Raw genomic sequence first — 14,843 nt, 5'->3', positions numbered from 1 at the left:
TAAACCATATTGGGTTTGGTATTTTAAAAGCACCATTTGCAATGCAAAACCTGTTAACGATATTTTGTCCTCATCTCTTTTACTGTAAGATGCTGTGAACAGCGTTTTCTTGGACATGGAACACATAAACTTGTGTCTGTGGGGGAGAGAGATCATGTAGTTTTTACATATTTTTTTAAATTAATACATATTTCAGTGAAACCTAGCAAAAAAAATAATTATATATATATATATTTATTTTAAACTAAACAGTTATATGTCCATAAAAATAATAATAAATCAGTTCTGATTTATCCCATGTATATTTCATTGTGTTTTAGAGGTGTGTAGGCTGTAGGATTTTAGCATTTCGCAAGGAAGAGTTTCTCTGGTGATGACCTCATTTATTGAGTTAAACAATACATTTTATGCTTTTAAAATCCCAAACACATCTCTTCTGACTTTTAAATCTTTTTTTGTTAAATAGAAAACATAGGATAGGACAAAAGGAAAAAACGACAAGCCTTATCTATCGGCTAGCATCAAGTGTTAGTATGAAGTAGGTTATAAAGCTGAACTAGAAATAAAATAAATAGAAAATATTTTGACTGGCAGAACTAGCTATCCTTATGAACCTCTACCAGGTTGGTGTTATAAAACTAAGAGACAGGTGGTGTTTAAAACTGATCATTCAATCAGTGACCTTTGGAAGGTTAGCAGTTTTTGTTTGAAATTGTGTCAATATTGTTCCACCCATTGGGGTTTAACTGAACAAATTAAATGATGTCTTACTACAGGCCTGTCTGAAATGTGTATAATTAAAACTGCATTATGTAAAAAGCACAGGCCTGAAAGATGTGATGCTATAGTGACACACTCTCAATCATGTTGCATGACTTAAACCAGGCATACTTTTCTAATCTGGCTTTTGTTTTTCTTTAGAGTCTGAACCCACCATCAATGTTACTGCCCTTATGCTTGGTGTTATCGGCATAGTTTTCATTTGCATCTTAATTGTTGCAGCAGTTCGATATTTTCGAAAGGGAGGAAAGAGTAAGTACAAGTGTGCATTTAAATTAACACAGATATATATGTTGATTGTACATAGGAATTGAGTGTTCTAGCAACGTTCATCATCAGCCATACCCATAAACCCTTCTTGTGTTATTAGGCAACTCTTCATACAGTATTACCGTAGCCAATGTTGTGCCAAAGGTCTGTTTAACTTAAAGCCCCTATATGTAGATGTGTATGCATTTATTGCATCTTTCAGATCATTCTATTACCAGCGTTTACTGTAGACAAAAGAGAAGATCTCATCATTGTGAATTCTTCATGCTTTAGTCCATTCATTCTTAGCATCCCCTGGTCAGATCCCTGCAAGCATTGCTGTTTTCCAAAGCATATTTTACTTTATAACACAACCTCTAGGAGTTTGCCAACATCACAACATACCAAATCCTACACAAAGAGGCTTTAAAGTGTACTGCTGTGTGAAGATGGAGAAATGTAGACACAAAATCTGAAACCAATGTAGCTGCAGCTTAAGTTATGTAAATGTAATGCAGTTAAGTCGCAGAAAAGATAAAGAAAAAAAGTAAAAAAATGTAATGTAAATTAAGCAAATTAACATGTTTTTTTTTATGACTGACCTGCAGATGAAACAGAAAGCAGGGAGAATACAGTATATGAAGTTCTTCAGGTAAGCGTCATCACTCTGCCAAATTTGCCTGACACACTGAGGAACACATTTTCAATGATTGAGAACGGATTTGAGAAAAGTGGACAAATTTCAAAATGTTATTAAAATCAAAAACTGGAGCCTCACATGATTCTATTGACTATCCCTATGCAAACCACTCGCTATTCGTTTTCCTGATCAGGTGATCTATATTCTGCATGTGACCTGTGACTCCTCGCTACACCAACTTCTGCATCATCAGCTGTTCCAGCTCCTGCTGCTTGCTCCTACCTGCCTCATGCACACACCACTGGTTGTGCTGCTTGCTTGTGCTTACATTTAATGCTTTGGACCTGGTAAACATCCAGATGATCAACAATCCATCTGTCCAAACCTGCTGCTGAGGTCTGGTCTGGCAAGTTCACTTAAGGGAAACTTTTATATAACATTTTCTGGTTCACACTTATATTTTGTGTTTGTACTAGAACACATTTACATGCTTTAATGTTCAAAAACACTTTCTTTCTCATACTTCCCATGGCTGCTGCACCTGTATTCACCCAGACGCTCTGTAGGAGCGCCTGTCTCTTTAAGCCCCCCTCCAGAAAAAGCCCAGTCTGCTCTGATTGACGAGCGTGTTTCCTGGAATCTCCGCTGCGCTCCAGTTTTGTTTTACTAGTAGCAGCTGGAGCTACTGCAACGGAGTATATAGCAGGACTTTGTACCCAGTGATGGGAATAATGGCGTTATAAATAACGGCATTACTAACGGCGTTACCTTTTTTCAGTAACAAGTAATCTAATTGATTACTCTTCCCATCTTAATAACGGCGTTACCGTTACTGCCAAAAAATGCGGCGCGTTACTATATTTGAAGCTGTTTTTTTCATCAGACCAACTAGATCTCTAGTGGGCAGTGCACGACGCAAGCGCATAAATGCTGACGATTGGCTGAGGTTGAGTAAAATGTCATGTTAAGCCAATCAGAGGCAGAGTTGGGCAGGTGTTCGAAAGCATGCATAGTCAGACACACAAGAACAACACAAGCGAGTCAGTCAACGAGAGAGAGACAGGTATGGCGTTATGAAATCAAGGAGAGGGTTCATTTTTCCTGCTACAGCTTTTCCACCGTGGTCAGAAAGAACAGGGGAGACACTTTGTTTCTCTCACTATGACTAGAGTCGGTACTCACTCGAAAGCTAATCGCCGTCACTCTCTCACTTCTCCCTCGCTCTATCACCTTCTCCACACACACACACTTCATTTTGCCCAGTTGTGGCCTGTTGAGGTGTTGTGTTATTTGTATTGATCCACTATATAAACATGCATGGCATTTGATTGGAGGCTCGTCTCACTTTGTCCCACAGTAACATTAAAATAGTTTAGATTTGTGTTGTCATGAATCCAGCATCTTGAGCGTGTTTTGCCAGTGTTTTGTTTTTGCTCTAACCTGAAGTTCGTTTTTCCTGAGTTTTCCTGAACACATGGTGCTGATTCTCCAACCACTCATACCTGCTGCTATCTTCACACGCGGTCCTGATTACCATTCCCTGCACCATATAAGCCGTGACCAGACATCCATTCCCTGCCGGATCGTTAGCGTAACCATTACTCACCTGGATTGTCACTCTCACCTGCCTGGCTTACTACTTCACTGCAGCTCATTTGGATCAGCACAGAAACCTCCAGCCTTCCAGCCTCACTCCCTGCCGACCAAACTGGACCTAATCGTTTTCACATTCAATTTCCAAATAAATACTCACCTTGTATTTTCTACTTACCTTGTCCTGGTCTGCTTTTGGGTTCCTGCGCTAGACAAATCGTGACAGAACGATCCGGCCAAGATGAACCCAGTGGATCTGGACTCTGTTCGTCATGCCATTTCCCAGCAAGGAAACATGTTGGGACAGCACAGTGTGGCACTACAGGAGGTAACAAATTCAATTCGAAATCTAACCACTAGTCTTACCACTGTCCAGGCTCAGCTCAGTGCTCCAGCAGTTTCTTCACCACCTGTTTCACCACCCTCGCCTGCTGTCTCAGAAGCGGTGTCGCTCCGAGAGCCCAAAGTTCCGACACGATAAGTACGATGGGGGTTTGGGAGGATGTCGTTCTTTTCTCATGCAATGTGACTTGGTTTTTGACTTGCAGCCCTACTCCTATGCTTCTGATAAAGCTAGGATTGCCTTTGTAATTGAACTGCTGCGGGGAAAGGCTCTGGAGTGGGCATCTGCCCTATGGGAAAGACAGGACTCCTGCTTGGCTTCATACCACGCCTTCTCAGCCGAGATGAGGAAACTTTTTGAACACCCCGTCCGAGTAAGGACGCATCTAAACGGTTGTGCTCGCTGCGACAAGGATCACGCAGCGTAGCAGAATTTGTTATTGAATTCAGAACATTGGCAGTGGAAAGTGGGTGGAATGAGGAATCACTACAGGCTGTTTTTCATCTGGGATTATCTGAACAGATAAAAGATGAACTAATCTCTTATCCTGAGCCCAGTGACTTGGACGAGTTGGTGGCTTTGTCTATTCGTGTTGATAACAGGTGCCGAGAGAGGAGGGAGAGACGTGAGAGGTTTTCCAACCATTCTCCGCGTCGCCAACCTTCCAAATCTGGAAATGGAGCGGAGTTGGGGAGTCGAGCTACATTCCAGGAGATTCGGTAATCAGATTCCGAACCCATGCATGTGGGACGTCATGGATTGTCAGTAGAGGAGCGCCAGCATAGACGTGAGTCAAACAGCTGTTTTTACTGCGGTAACAGGAACCATTACATCTCCTCCTGCCCACAGAGGCTGTTAAACTCCCAGGCTCGCTAAGAGTGGGAGGATTCTTAGCGAGCCAATCTCAGTTTTCCAACGATCCTGTAAGACCTCCAGTTCCTGTCACACTCATGAACTCTAATCATTCTATTGAGATTAATGCTTTGATAGATTCAGGAGCGGATGACAGCTTCATGGACGCCAATCTGGTGGAACAGCTGGGGCTCTCCAAGGAATGTCTCCCGGAGGCCATTGAAGCTACCACACTTAACGGCGAATTATTGGCACGGATAACTAAGAGAACTGGACCTGTTAACATGCTGATATCAGGAAATCATTCTGAGGTCATATCCTTTTTCATCCTGCACTCTCCTCGCGCCCCTCTGGTTTTGGGTTATCCCTGGCTCCAAGAACACAACCCCACTATTGATTGGGTCACTGGCAAGGTAACCAACTGGAGTATAAAGTGTCATGCTGTCTTAAAACTGCCTGTGCCCCCTCTGCTTCTAAACAGGATCTGGACTCACCACCTCCAGACATGTCCATGGTTCCCGACGTCTACCACAATCTTAAGGAGGTGTTTAGCAAACAGAAGGCCCTGTCTCTGCCCCCCCACCGACCTTATGATTGTGCTATCAATCTTATACCTGGAGCTGCCAACCCTAAGGGCCGCCTCTACAGTGTATCTAAACCAGAACGTGAAGCCATGGAAAGCTACATTAAGGATTCTCTTGCTGGCCTCATTCGTCCCTCCTCTTCACCCCTGGGAGCGGTGTTCTTCTTCGTAAGTAAGAAAGACGGCTCCCTGCGGCCTTGTATTGATTACCGTGGGCTTAATGACATAACTATCAAGAACAAGTACCCTCTGCCCTTGATGAACTCTGCTTTTGACTCCCTGCAGGGCGCTACCATTTTCACTAAGCTGGATTTACGCAATGCTTACCACTTGGTCCGTATTAAAGAGGGAGACGAATGGCTGACAGGGTTCAATACTTCTATGGGCCACTTTGAGTATCTGGTCATGCCGTTTGGACTCACTAATGCCCCGGCAGTTTTCCAGAGTATGGTTAACGACGTTCTGAGAGACATGATGGGTCGTTTTGTGTTTGTTTACTTGGATGACATTCTTGTGTTTTCCGAAGATCTGCCTAACCATGTCCTGCATGTCAAACAGGTTCTGCAGCGGTTATTGGAAAACCGGCTGTTCGTTAAGGCTGAGAAATGTTATTTTCATGCCCACACCACATCCTTCCTCGGTTACATCATCTCCGAGGGTCAGTTGAAGATGAATCTTGAGAAAGTTAAGGCGGTACTCGACTGGCCTCAGCCCGAGTCCAGGTTGCAACTCCAGAGGTTTCTGGGGTTTGCAAATTTCTACAGACGATTCATCCGTGATTACAGCCGAGTGGCTGCTCCGCTCACTGCCTTGACTTCAAGTTCCAGATCTTTCGGTTGGAATCCGGAGGCAGACAAGGTTTTCCTGGATCTGAAGAAGCGCTTGTGGAAGTGGATGCTTCTGATGTGGGAGTCGGTACCATTCTTTCTCAGCGGAGCTCCAGTGACAATAAGCTTCATCCCTGTGCCTTTTTCTCTCGTCGTCTCTCACCAGCTGAAAGTAACTATGATGTGGGGACCCGGGAACTGCTCGCTGTCAAACTCGCCTTGGAGGAGTGGCGCCACTGGCTGGAGGGGGCTGAGCAGCCGTTTGTTGTTTGGACAGACCACAAAAACCTTGCATACGTGCAATCCGCCAGACGTCTAAACTCACGTCAAGCCAGGTGGGCCTTTTTCTCTCACCTTTCGACCAGGCTCACGGAATGGCAAGGCGGACGCTCTTTCCCGGATGTTTTCCAAGGCAGTGAAAGATGAAGCTACACCGGAGACTATTCTGCCACAGAAGCTCATTGTGGGTACTGTCACCTGGAGGATCGAGGAGAAGGTTATGACAGCCCTTCGGACTCAGCCCGGTCCTGGTAATGGTCTGCCAGGTCGTCTGTTTGTGCCCGACTCTGTCCGTTCTGCTGTGCTTCAGTGGGCCCACGCCAGCAAGATGGCTTGTCACCCCGGTGTGGCTAGAACTATGGCCTTACTGCGCAGACAGTTTTGGTGGCCTGCCATGGGAGACCAGACTCGGAGTTTCGTTGCTGCATGCCCGGTGTGCGCCCAAAATAAGGGAACCAATCGACCCAGCTCTGGACTTCTGCATCCTCTGCCCATTCCTCGGCGACCTTGGTCGCATCTGGCTCTGGATTCTGTGTCCGGGTTGCCCTTATCTGAGGGGAACACTGTTGTCCTGACGGTAGTGGACAGATTCAGCAAGTTTGCTCACTTTCTGCCCCTTCCCAAGCTTCCGTCTGCCACTCAGACTGCCAACATCCTGGTCAAGGAAGTGTTTAGGAAACACGGTCTACCTGGTGACATTGTTTCGGATCGTGGCCCGCAGTTCACCTCAACCGTTTGGAAGGCTTTCTGTCTAGCCATTGGAGCAACTGTCTCACATCTGGATTCCATCCCCAGTCGAATGGTCAAGCTGAAAGGGCCAACCAGAAGATTGAGTCCACGCTTCGCTGCCTCGTCTCTTCTAATCCCACCACTTGGTCCTCTCAGCTACCATGGGCTGAGTACGCTCATAACACCCTCCCGACCTCTGCCACTGGGATGTCCCCCTTTCAGTGTCTGTACGGTTATCAACCGCCCCTGTTTCCCTCACAGGAGAAGGATCTCTCAGTTCCCTCAGTCCAGGCTCACATTCGCCGTTGCCATCGGACCTGGCATCGTGCCAGGAGGAACCTTCTTAAGGCCTCTGACAGTTACCAGCGTCAAGCCAATCGTCACCGTGTCCCGGCTCCTTCCTACGCGGTTGGGGATAAGGTTTGGTTGGCCACCCGGAATCTGCCCCTGCGGACTGAATCTAAGAAACTGTCCCCTAAGTTTATTGGTCCGTATGTGGTAGAACGGATCATAAACCCAGCTGTTGTCCGTCTGAAATTGCCCAAGACCCTCAGAGTCCATCCTGCCTTCCATGTCTCTTGCCTTAAGCCTGTTCTCTTCAGTCCCCTGTTGCCCCCTCCTCCTCGTCCGCCTCCCCCTCGGATTATTGACGGGGGTCCTGTCTACACCGTTCGCCGAATCATGGACTCCAGACGGCGTGGGCGGGGTTTCCAATACCTCGTGGACTGGGAGGGTTACGGTCCTGAGGAGAGAAGCTGGATACATCGGCGCCAGATCCTTGATGCTGACCTTCTCCGGGACTTCTATAGGCTCCATCCTGGCGCTCCGGGTGGTCCACCCGGTGGCGTCCATAAGGAGGGGGGGTACTGTCATGAATCCAGCATCTTGAGCCTGTTTAGCCAGTGTTTTGTTTTTGCTCTAACCTGAGTTTTCCTGAACACATCCCGGCTGATTCTCCAACCACTCACACCTGCTGCTATCTTCACACCCGGTCCTGATTACCATTCCCTGCACCATATAAGCCATGACCAGACATCCATTCCCTGCCGGATCGTTAGCGTAACCATTACTCACCTGGATTGTCACACTCACCTGCCTGGCTTACTACTTCACTGCAGCTCATTTGGATCAGCACAGAAACCTCCAGCCTTCCAGCCTCACTCCCTGCCAACCAAACTGGACCTAATCGTTTTCACATTCAATTTCCAAATAAATACTCACCTTGTATTTTCTACTTACCTTGTCCTGGTCTGCTTTTGGGTTCCTGCGCTAGACAAATCGTGACGTGTACATTGTTTCTGTTAATAAGGTTCCATTTCATTATAATATTCCATTATTATTTATCATATTCATATTATTTATCATAAATAATTGAACATGCACATGTATTTTAAGTTCCATTAAAGAGGGGTAGGTGGAGGTGGGGTCAGAATCAGAAAGGGCTTTATTGCCAAGTACGTTGCACATACGAGGAATTTGTCATGGTGTTGTTGGAGCATGTCACACATACAAATATAAGAAGGATAAAAAGAATATAAACAATATAAGTATAAACATATACACACAGTATGTATTAATAACGATAAAATAAATTTAAATAAATAGTAAAATAAGTTAAACAGTAGTAAAAAGGAACGCTACAGCAGAGAGAGTACAGTGGCATGAGGAGCCAGAGGTGTAGTTTGGAGAGAGTCAGGGTGGTTTCCGGGCCTTGTTTAGAAGGCTAGTGGCGGAGGGGAAAAAACTGTTTATGTGGCGTGAGGTTTTGGTCCTGATGGACCTCATCCTCCTGCCAGAGGGGAGTGGCTCAAAGAGCTTGTGTCCGGGGTGGGAGGGGTCAGCCACAATCTTTCCAGCACGCTTCAGAGTCCTGGTGGCGTATAGGTCCTGGAGCGGCGGCAGATTGCAGCCAATCACCTTCTCAGCTGACCGAATGACACACTGCAGCCTGCCCTTGTCCTTGGCAGTGGCAGCAGCGTACCAGATGGTGATGGAGGATGTGAGGATGGACTCAATGATGGCTGTGTAGAAGTGCACCATCATTGTCTTTGGCAGGTTGAATTTCTTCAGCTGCCGCAGGAAGTACATCCTCTGTTGTGCTTTCTTCACGAGGGAGCTAATGTTCAGCTCCCACTTGAGGTCCTGGGAGATGGTAGTTCTGAGGAAGCGGAAAGACTCCACAGTGTCAATTGTGGAGCCACAGAGAGTGATGGGGGCAGGTGAGGCTGGGTTCTTTCTGAAGTCCACAACCATCTCCACTGTCTTTAGAGCGTTGAGCTCTAGATTGTTTTGGTTGCACCAGGTCACCAGGTGGTCAGCCTCCCACCTGTAGGCGGACTCGTCTCCATCAGAGATGAGTCCGATGAGGGAGGTGTCGTCCACAAACTTCAGAAGCTTGACAGACTGGTGACTGGAGGTGCAGCTGTTGGTGTACAGGGAGAAGAGTAGAGGAGAAAGAACGCAGCCCTGGGGCGATCCGGTGCTGATGGTCTGTGAGTCGGAGACGTGTTTCCCCAGCTTCACATGCTGCTTCCTGTCAGACAGGAAGTCAGTGATCCACCTGCAGGTGGAGTCAGGCACACCAAGCTGGGAGAGCTTCTCCTGAAGCAGAGCTGGGATGATGGTGTTGAAGGCAGAGCTGAAGTCCACAAACAGGATCCTGGCGTAGGTTCCTGCGGAGTCCAGGTGCCGGAGGATGTAGTGGAGGGCCAAATTGACTGCATCATCTACAGACCTATTGGCTCTGTAGGCAAACTGCAGGGGGTCCGGAAGGGGGTCGGTGATGGCTTTGAGGTGTGAAAGCACAAGGCGCTCAAAGGACTTCATAACCACAGAGGTCTGGGCGACGGGTCTGAAGTCATTAAGTCCTGTGGTCCTTGGCTTCTTGGGGACAGGGATTATGGTTGAGGTCTTGAAGCAGGCTGGCACGTGACATGTCTCCAGTGAGGTGTTAAAAATGTCTGTGAACACTGGAGACAGCTGATCAGCACAGTGCTTTAAGCTGGATGGGGAGACAGCATCCGGTCCAGCAGCTTTCCTGGGATTCTGTCCCCTAAAGAGTCTGTTGACGTCCCTCTCGTGAATGGAGAGAGTCGTCACTGAGGTGGGAGGGGGGTGGAGGTGGAGGGGACCTTTAAGGAGGGCATTGGTGGGGGGGGGCAGGACCCTGTTGAGGAAGGGGAGGTGGAGGTGATGCACAGTGGCTGTAGCTGTAGGGAGGTGTTGTGGGGGATGGTGTCAGGACTGTCCTTTTGTCTTTCAAATCGACAGTAGAACTCGTTCAGGTCGTTGGCTAGGTGTCGGTCATTGAAGGAGTGGGGTGTTTTAGGCTTGTAGTTGGTGATCTGCCTAAGTCCTTTCCAGACAGTCGCAGAGTCGTTAGCTGAGAACTGGCGTTGGAGCTTCTCAGAGTACCGATGTTTATCCTTCACTGCCTTGCTAAATTTGTACTTTGACTCTTTAAATCTGTCTTTGTCCCCACTCCAAAACAAAGTTAAAACGCAAAACAAAACAGAGCGCACCAACACACCGTGTCGCCATTCTGCGGCGCCATCTTGATTTAGATGCACATTTGAGCATTTAAAAATGTACTTGAAAGTAACGCAATAGTTACTTTCTGAAGTAACTAGTTACTTTCATAATTTGTAACTTAATAACTAATTTAGTTACTTTTTGGAAGAAGTAACTAGTAACTGTAACTAATTACTTTTTAAAAGTAACTTGCCCAACACTGTTTGTACCGTGAAAAATCACAAACAAAGGCTTCATAACCAAATACTACACAACCGGACATGTCCCAGCAGTGAAGTGAACCGAAATTGGAGAGAAATGACCAGCATTGGCCGCCAAGATTACAGCTATCTTGCGTTAGCATGCAGCTACTTAATAGTTAGCAGTATGCTAACATTAGATTGCAATGGAAGAAGCAACACTTTCTACCGTCAAAAATCGTAGATAAAGGTTACTGAACCAAGTACTACCAACCGGACATGTTTCAGCAGTAATGCGACCCGAAATTGGGGAGAATTTAACAACACTGGCAGCCAAGATGACATCTCTTACTGCCGTTAGCATGTAGCTCTATAGTTAGCAGTGGACACTAATAGAATATAGCAGCACTTTCTTCAGTCAAACATCGCAGATAAATGCTTTTAAACCAAATACTACATAACCGAAATGTTTCAGGAGTAATGTGACCTGGAGAATTTAATGACACTGGCAGCCAAGATGACATCTTTTACTGCTGTTAGCATGTAGTTACATTAATATTAACAGTCTATGGTCTGCCTGTGTCTTGCAGTTTTGCAATTTATTTTTTGAAAATACAACATGCTGTATGTACTGTCAAAGTGGTGTTGTTGCTTTCTTTAAGTGCTAGTGTTTCATCTGCACTGTGTTGTGCTTTGTCTTGTGATTTTTTTCAACACAGTGAAACACCTTTCTCTGCTCTTGATGAAAAGAAAACTAAAAAAAATGTGTTTTATAGCAATTTAATGCATAATAAATAAATTGTAGTCCTAATGTTGTGTAAAACAGGCCTGTTAAGTTTGTAGTCAATGATACAGTTTTTGAAGGATGTATACTTTATGTATGTATAATATGTATTAAAGGGTAACTACTGTTTTTTTCAACCTGGAATTGTTGTTAACACAAAAACATAGAAAAATACTGTCCAGGTTGAAAAAAAAGTTTAAAATACTTTAAGTTTTAAAGTAAAGTAAAAATGGCAAACAAAAACTTTGCTAAACGTATGTGATTTATTTACCAGGTCCAACCTAGAGTCTTACCTCGGAGTGAGAGTGAAGTTATAGGTCTTTCTCCAACCTCCACCTACTCTCTGGTAGGGCCTCACACTAGATCTGTGGATTCCAGTACGACAAGAGGCACGACTCTGCCAGAGAGTCTTTATGCTCAGGTGCACATCCCCAACCGGCATCGTCAGACACCGCCTACCAAGAGCCTGGGTCTGGCCGAGGTTTCTTCCTAAAAGAAGTTTTTCTCATTACTGAGGTTTCTTCCTAAAAGGGAGTTTTTCCTCGCCACTGTGGCACTGAATGCTTGCTCTTGGGGGAACTACTTGAATTGTTGGGGCTTTATAAATGATAGTGTGGTCTAGACCTACATCTGTAAAGTGTCTTGAGATAACTCTTGTTATGATTTGATACTATAAATAAAATTGAATTGAATTGTATAAACCTGCCAGGTCCTTAAACAAGTAATCAGCATGGTGTTCTACATATTGCACTGGCAGCAATTTACAGTTTTTATTTAAGTGTTGCCCAAGCTTTCGATGTTTAAGTTCATGTGACCTGCTCTGGTATGGAAAGATGGCTTATTATTATTACCTTATTGTAAACACTTTACAATAAGGTACACAAAAATGTACATAGTTACTGAGGAATGAATGAGGAACGAATGGTTAGTCAATGAGTAGTTACTGATTGAGTGTTGTTTGGTTAATATTTGTGTGTGTGTGTTTGTGTGTGTGTGTGTGTGTGTGTGTGTGTGTGTGCGCGCGCGCTATTTGTGGTTTTATCAAGCCTGCGTGTGTGCTTGCATGCTTGCACGTATGTATTATTACAAACGCGCTAAAATAACCATAATAAAAACTCATCTAAGTGATTGTTAGAAAATGTATATATTCTTGTGTCTCAATAAACCTTAAGAACATTGTGAACTAAACCCTGCTTCGTGTCACTTTGTTTTCCGAGCTCGTAACTGCTTTCAGAATCAACTCACAGAGGTGAAGCCAGTAAATGATAGGATACCAACCACAAAATAATCCTGATAGGATTGTTTTTAATAATATGTATGTATGGCAACCCCTGGATACCTATCATTTCTCTATTTTGTTCTTGTCTTGTTCCAACACGGTCATGGCAGTTCGTAAAATGATCACGTTATTTTTAATCTATTGATTCGTGTACACGGACACGTTCATCTAGTTTTTTTCGTGGTGCTCAGCACGTAATGGGAAGCATCTATACAGAGGTTGGGTTTAGGAAAAGAAGAACGGGGAAAGGACACGTCACATGCAGGGACACGATCCGTGGTCTCTGGGGGACGCGCGACAACAACGGGACGGTTGTGTTTAGGAAAAGAACAACGGGGAAATGAATCGTCACACGCGGGACACAAATGAAAGTCCTATGTTGTTTGACCCATCCACCACCCCAACCAACCTCTCTGTGCGGATTTTCAGCTTTTCAAACTACTCGCTACCATAGTCGTGCTGTGATCACGAAACATGCTTTCCATTGAAATACATTAGATTAAAATTCGTGCTCACCACCGCGAAAAAAAAGACAAACGTGTCTGTGTACACGAATCAATAGATTAAATAATAAGACCATTTCATGAACTGGCGTGAGACTGGGTACAGTTCTCAACTGAAAATCCAATCTTCCATTTTCAAGCTTCTTAAGCTCAAAAGATAGATTTTTGAAGTATTCCTTCAAATTCAGTTAATGATTGTTTTTAATTGAGCCATGTCAGGTCATATTTTGTTTTACATTCAATATGTAAAGTGTGTTTCCTATAACAATACAGTAGCACTGATGGATTCCTTGTTGAAAAACTCAGTATACCAGAGGGGGAAAAGGTCGGTGACCGTTATCTTTTCATTAATTCACAAAAATGTATAAAACATATAGGATGAGTATAGCTTGAATAAGTCTGCATGTAGTAGAAACTGTTAATATGCAACATCTGTGTATAAACATACACATGCAAACTTTTTTACAACCTTGAAAAGAACATTGAGTGTTACATCATGGCTATTTCTTGTTTATTTGGTCTTGATCATCTCTGCACAATAATTTTATTTACAAAGTAAGCAGAGTGATTATTGGGTATAATCAATGAATAATTAAGAATAATCAGCATTTTTATTAAAGGTAATAAGTTTTCTTGGAAAGAAACAATATTTACATGATGTTATATTCTCCAAATTGCATTGTAAAAACCATTGAAGCTTTACAAATGTGTTGGGATTTGTATTTTTCCAGATTTTGTACACATATTTAAAATCTTACATCTATGTTTTCTGGCTGGCAGCCTTCCACCTCCTCTCCTTTGTGTCATGGGCTGCGTCGAAAGTAGACGACCCAAATGCAGTTAAAGAGGTTTATTGTGGAACAAAAACACTTACTAGGAGTACGACCCACGAGGCGAGACAATTCACGACAGGATACACCAAACAAAAAGCACGCAACACAAAACAATGATCCGACAAAAGGCAAGGGGAAGACAAAGACTAAATACACAGGGTAACGAGGAAACAAGAGGCAGGTGACACAAGGGCTGGGAAACAGGTGGAAAACATCAGGTAATCACAAGAGCGGGAAAACATATAGCAAGACAAGACAAGACAGAGAACAGATTATCAAAATAAAACAGGAAACTAAGCAAAATACAGAACAGAAACAGACTACCAAAATAAGATACAACACCAACCCATGACACTTTGTTGGAGTCAGTGGCCGGGATCTCTCCATGAATTCACAAAATCACCACAAAATATAAGATGAGTATAGCTTTAATGAATCTCGGATACTGCATTCACCCAAAGATGAACAAATATAATAACATACTGTACATATAAACATACGCATATATATATGGTTAGAACATTGTTAATAACATTCAGGGTTACATCTTAGTAGACTGGGTAAACCCAGCCTGATCTGCCGGCAATTTGATTTCTCCCTGCAGCTCAGGCTGGAAACCTGTACGTTTATCTATCCTGCTTCCGTTACAAATTTGTGGGAACCAATCACAAACTGGCTTATCCACCTGCCGTGCTATTGGCGGGTTTAACACGATGACGATAGAGAAGCGACCAAGCAGCTTTTTGTTTACATTCAACAAGCTGGCCACCGAAGTGCAGCACTCCATGGCAGCAACCCGTTGATGCTGCTGTTGCTGCTACGTCACCCGGATCGTTGGTCTGATTGGTTGAAGGACTAT

The sequence above is a fragment of the Sander lucioperca genome, chromosome 9 (assembly GCF_008315115.2).
Source record: "Sander lucioperca isolate FBNREF2018 chromosome 9, SLUC_FBN_1.2, whole genome shotgun sequence".
Classification (NCBI taxonomy): Eukaryota; Metazoa; Chordata; class Actinopteri; order Perciformes; family Percidae; genus Sander; species Sander lucioperca.
The sequence above is the reverse complement of the archived record's forward strand: the minus strand, read 5'-3'. Positions refer to the sequence as shown.